Source organism: Belonocnema kinseyi, chromosome 3 (assembly GCF_010883055.1).
Source record: "Belonocnema kinseyi isolate 2016_QV_RU_SX_M_011 chromosome 3, B_treatae_v1, whole genome shotgun sequence".
Classification (NCBI taxonomy): domain Eukaryota; kingdom Metazoa; phylum Arthropoda; class Insecta; order Hymenoptera; family Cynipidae; genus Belonocnema; species Belonocnema kinseyi.
The window spans coordinates 54,051,645-54,058,002 of NC_046659.1; positions in this window are offsets into that span (position 1 = coordinate 54,051,645).

Consider the following 6,358-nt stretch of genomic DNA (forward strand, 5'->3'; position numbering starts at 1 on the left):
CGCACTTTTCTGAAGGATTAAAAAAACTTGAAAAGCGATTGACCAAGTGTATAGAGCTCCAAGGAGATTATGTTGAAAAATAAAAAAAAATTTACCAAAAAAGAATTGTTTTTATACTTCATTCTAAGGACTTATTGAACTACCCTCGTATCTCTCTTACTCCTTCCTTGTATTCGGAACGTCAACATATGTCAAACCTAACCCAAAAGAAGTGTTTGAGAGCTGATATTTAATTTGTTTTCATCATTTTTGACCTGGTGATTATCGTTGCAGTGCACAACTAAAGAGTAAAAGAGGAAGCAGTACCTTCCGTATTATTACCAGAAAAAGAGAGTAATAGTTCGACAAAGGAACTATTGGTTTTTTCAATTTATTAAGTTTTTTAATTACATTACCTTCAAACCATCTGGATATAACATCAAGCATCTATTATCATATCTTTAAAACCTGCGGCCTCGTTGGATGGCGCCACTGTCGATTATAGGTTTGCACTCCTAAAGCATGAAGTGACCACAGTCTGCTACCTGGGTCCCTTCTCCAGCAAAAAGGTAGCGTACGAAACTCGAAAACAAAGAGAATCCTTCAAGGAAAATAGCATTGGGAAAAAACCATTGTATTGCCAATGGAACCAGAATGTCACTCCACTAAAGAACAATAAAAATAAACAAATTATTAAAATTTCGCCCGCCTTGTTCACCGAAGTAAACAGATACAAAACATGAGATCAACCGTTCGGGGCCGCCCGCCATGACATAAAAACTGAACTTCCATGTAAAAAAAAGAAAAAAAAAGGAAAAAAAATTAGTTCTGCTTGTCATAGAGCACAGTGGGGCGCATAGAGCGCATGCGCGACTGGTAGCAGAGACAATTTAACGATGAGGTGGTTGTAGGTCCCAAAAGAAGTTGCAAAATAAGTGGCAGCTCCCACAAGTCCATCCTGTCCAGGGATAACATTGGTTATCTGTCCTAAAGGTCATGTCCCACGTCGAAGTAGAGAAGGATCGACAATCAACACAACGTCTTTAATTTAAAGATTGCGTTTCGGCACAGTCCACTTATTTCTTTGTTGAAGCGTATGAAGGTACTCATGAGACTAGCGTTTCCAAAACTGGTCACGCGTTGCTTGGACAAGATGCCAGTGGGTGACGTAATTCAATTCCTTATCAGAAGTAGTTGCTCTGGGAATTTGTTCTAATGTTTTGCCTACAAGAGCATGACCTGGAGTTAAGACATCGAAATTTTCGGGATCGTCCGTGATTGAAAGCCGAGTTCGGGAGTTCATGCATGCTTTAATCTCTATAGCGAAAATGGACAACTCTTCATGAGTGAGATTTTGAGCCCCACAACTTTCTTCATGATAGATTTTTCGGATTTGATATTGGACTCCCACAAGCGAGCAAAGTGAGGAGCAGATGGTGGGATGAATTTCTACTAGATTCTCCTTTTTGACAATGAATCTTGCACCGTGTTCCAGTAAATTTCTGCTTCTCAAAGCATTGAGCGAAGTGCGGCATCAGCACTATGGAATGTGGTGACATTATCACTGCAAATCTCACGAGGGGCACCTCGACGAATAGCCAAGCGTCGAAGAGCGGCAAGAAATGATTGAGTGATGAGATCTCGGACTACCTCAAGATGAACCGCCTTTGAACTCAAGCAGATGAAGAGCGCATTGTATCCCTTACTGTTATGGTAGCCGCGTCCGAAAGTCCGTTTTACTGCGAATGGTCCGGCATAGTGAACTCCAGTTTTTTCAAAAGGAAGACTGACTGTGACTCTTTCAGCAGGAAGATCCCCATCAGTTGCTCAGATTGCTAAAGTTTGACTCGAGTGTACGGAATGCAGTTACGGATATGTGTTTCTACAGAAACTCGACCACGAATAATCCATGTTCGACGAACAGCATACGAGTATCCCTGGCTGACCGACGGAACCCACTGGAGCCTCTACAAAGTACCCGTAAAGACTCCATTGGGTCCCCATTCAGTTCCTTTTTAAAAAACGCGAAAAAACAGCAAAATCAACTTTTAAATTGTTGAAATTCGGATTCTATTTTAAAATTTCCTATAGAAGGTCACGGAATAATAGCAATAGTTTTTTGCAACGGTAAAAAGTTTTAAAAAATATAAGACATATAACGCCTGTTGACTTCTACTAACAGGCGATGCGTTTGAAGTGTAGCAGTCAACAGGTGTTATATGTCTTATATTTTTTAAAACTTTTTACCGTTGCAAAAAACTATTGCTATTATTCCGTGACCTTCTATAGGAAATTTTAAAATAGAATCCGAATTTCAACAATTTAAAAGTTGATTTTGCTGTTTTTTCGCGTTTTTAAAAAAGGAACTGAATGGGGACACAATGAGGTCTTTACTGGTACTTTGTAGAGGCTCCATTTGGTTCCTTCCGTTTCTGAAGTGCTTTTCCCTGACGAAGGGTACTTAATTCGTCTTCAAAGCTGCATCCTTGAGCGCAGAAAGCGCAAGCTAGAAATGCGCGATGGATTTCGTCGGGAATGTGGCGCTAATCCATGTGTTCAGAACGCTCTATAGTAGGCGTAAGAAGAAGTTTAAAGCACAGACAACGTGACATCACTGTTGTTGGATGAGTCAATGAAGAAAACTTGCCCATCGTAGCAAGGCTGCGAAGTGCATGATGAATCGCAATGGGCAACTGCTTTAATTCATTATAATTTTCTGGCGGAGCGTCAGTTGGGGAATATTCACCAAGACAATGGAACGCTGGCCAGCAAGCTTCACTCTGTGAAAGCCACTTGGGACCATTCTATCAGATACTCTGCTGAGCTCGAGGATCCACTCCTGGAGTAGCAATATCAGCTGTATTTTCTTTGTAGGGCATAGCGCCAAAAAGCGATGGAGAGAGTTCGCTGGATCTCCGAAACTCGATTCGCGAAATAAATCGGCCAACGAGAAGGATCATCTGTTCGAATCCAACTGAGAACGTTTCGTGAGTCCGACCAAGCGTAAATGATCGCATGAGAGAGTTCCCACTCATCGCGTGCATAATTAATAAATTGTATCACAAGCAAAGCAGCGCAAAGTTCCAGTTTTGGGATAGTGATGGTTTTAACGTGTGCGACGCGAGTCTTAGACGTGATAAGTTGTGCGTTGCAGGTTTCATGTGAGGAATGCACTCGAACGTAAACTACAGCAGCAAAAGCATATTTTCTGGCATCTCTAAAACCATGGATTTCTATTCGATCTTCAGGATGATAGCCTATCTAACGGGGGCAATGTATAGTAGTTATCTTCACGACGACAGTGATTGGAGAGAACCTTCCTCTTAGTTATCGGAGGCTCGCTGTCGATTACTGGCGCTTTGAATTGGAATTCCTCAGACACAGGATCCCAGGCGACTCCCAAAGCCTTAACTGTGCCATTGGTCTCGAACTGTAGCCAACTTTTAATAATTCGATCGCACTCAGGAATTTCATTTCGTAGAGGGGAGAGGTTGGAAGCCCACTCTTCAGATGCATTCCTTTAGACTTTAATGGCTGGATCAGTTGATCTCGAAGTTTGATTGGAGAAACTTCACCACTCGCGCCTTATAAGATGTCATCAACATAAATATTTTTTCGAATTAGCTCCGAGGCAGCAGGATAGCTGTTCCCATTTTGCAGTTTTTGACCTGTGTAAAACAGATAATTCAAGGATAGACCTGCAGAAGTGTAGTTTGCTAAAACGGCATGATGTGCGATGTAGCAAGTGGACCTGGAACTATTAAACGTTTTTGCAGTAGGAATGAGACACATTGTTGACATACGGAGTTCAGATTCCGTTTAGCCCCTTGCAGAGACTCTCCTAAGGTATGAATACAGGATGGTCAAGGGGGAAGACGCACGAGATATCTGCGCGCGTTATCGCGTCGATGCCTATCTGCGAAAGCTTGCTCACATTCCTGATCTTCGAGAGAAATCGATGGTGGAATCATTACTTCTTCTTGTTCCCAGAATCGCTTTAGGGTGCTAACAAGGTTGTCCTTTTAGTAAACACTTAAGGTCATCACGACTCTCGGGTGGTCCGATTCATCTAAAGTTGCAAAGAATCTGAGTGCATCAAACACAACCCATCCGAAACCGGTTCGAAAGGCGACGGGAGCCCCTCATAAGCCTAGATGAATTTCATCTAGGAAGAGTGAGCCGTAAACATCAGCGCCTAAAAGCACATCGACAGGTATGTGTACCATGAACTTTGAATCACTTGGATTGGTGGCAGTGATTGCAGAGATTTGACATGAAGGGTCACACGTCTACCAGCCGTCTCGATTGATGTATTTCCCACTGCGCTGATGGGAATATTGACGGCCTGTTGCGGTGAACAAAGGCGGCGAGCTTATTAGCTTGATATAAATCTGGTCTCAGAGTCTGCGTCGAGTAGGAATCTTGTTGAAAGATGATGTCTATCCGAGTTCTTCAAGGAAACCTGTGCTGTGGCAAGCAGAACTTGTCAGGAAGAGGCGGATGATTTTCTTTTGGTCGGATAATCAGATTCCGAATCCGAACGAACCTTTTTTGGGGTTAAAAGACCCGACTTTTCAGTCAAAGGCCTGTTACGATTCTTGTCTTCATGAAGTATGCTGTGATGTTGATTATGGCACAGACGACAACGAGCACTTGAAGGGCAGTTGCGACTCCAATGCCCCATCTTGAGACTGATGTATTATTTTGTGTTACAAGCAGGACAAGATTATATGGAAGACGTAGATAAAGGCCGATTCTTAATTCTCGAGCCCGACGGGGTGTTCCAACTTGAGGCGGTGGACCTGCCCCTGGATTCACTCATTGTCGTGTGCAGCGTTTCGGTAGCCTTAAGTACTGGAATTCGCTGCTGTAGAAACACTCGAATTGCGAAAAAGGTCGAGATTATATTGTCTTTGCCCAACTGATTTTCCCATTGTCGGCAAGTTACGGAATCCATTGCTTTGACAGTCACGAATGTAAATATGGGATCCCTATTCTAAATCAGGCATCCAATGAAGGGATTCAAAGATTTTCTCCGCCGTGAGCTGGTGCATTTATTTAACCTATTTTTCATTATTAAAGTTTTTTATAACTTATAAATTCGAAAAATATTCAAATTTATATTTATTTATATTTTAATAATTTATTTAAACGTCTTAAAAAATGCAACAAAGAAATCTATTCAAATGTGTGAATTTCAATCATTTTAACTCTCAAGATGCTAGGTTGAATTGGTGAGAATTAAAATTTCAGAATTTACATTCCGCATGAAGGAATTAGAACAACTTATTACACATATTTTGTGAACTAATTAGAAGATATTAAATAAAATCAAAACATGAGAACTTTTGAGGAATAAAAAATATCTCTGTGAGGTGCGTTACCGGTACAATTAGAAGGAATTAAATATATTGAAAACACGTTCTCCTTGTGTGAATAGAAAACTGTGTGGCGGTCGCTATGGAAATGAAAGTGAATAAGTTTAGGAGGTATCTCATTCTTCTTGTTGCATTTTAGACAAATGGAAAAATCGCGCATTCAAAATAATAGAATAATCTTCACTTTTGCGTTGAAATCTGAAAATATGAATTTTTCTCTATTCTACGCTTATTACCGGGCTTATTGTCGTAGCGACTCAAGAGAAATTTCTAGGCTGTTGCGTAGTTGGCCTCTGCACCAGGGGTGTTGCGAATATTCGCATCCGCATCCGCAATTACGGATGTTCCGTATGAATTTAGACATCTGCATCCGCATCAATCGATGCGGAGTTTTCGCGGATGCAGATGTCGATCTACTACCCAAGAGCGGCCAACAAGTAACAACATGTAAAGAAAGTGGGCGGTGTCAGAGTGGCACGTGCTCCCTTTCTTTCGCTGATTGAGCCATAGGAGGACGACGTTTTGTTTGTTTTGGTTTAGTTATCGTCGTGACTTGACTCATGAATTTCATTGCGTATAGTTAATAACCTAATATGGTCTCTGAAAACTGTGCTTATTGTGTTTTTTTTTTGTGTGAAATTGATCAATATTTCGTGTTTTAATACTGAGTGAAAAAGTAAATAATGACGCCACCACTAAAAAGCAATATCTGGACTTACTTTAAATTAGACAAAAATAATTCGGAGAAGTCTGAGTGTAAAATATGTGGTAAAAGTTACTCGCGGAAGGGGCGTACTACTACTTCCTTGAAAAATCACCTGAAATCAATGCACCCGGAAGAGTTTCTTTTATTCGAAACCGCGAATAATGAGAACAAGATGAAGAAAAAAAAGATGATGCAGGTATGTAATTGTATTTGAAATATTGGAATAACGAATGTACAGTAGGGTGGTCCAAAAATGCATTACAAAAAATTTTTTTCGAATTTTTATGCAAAACGC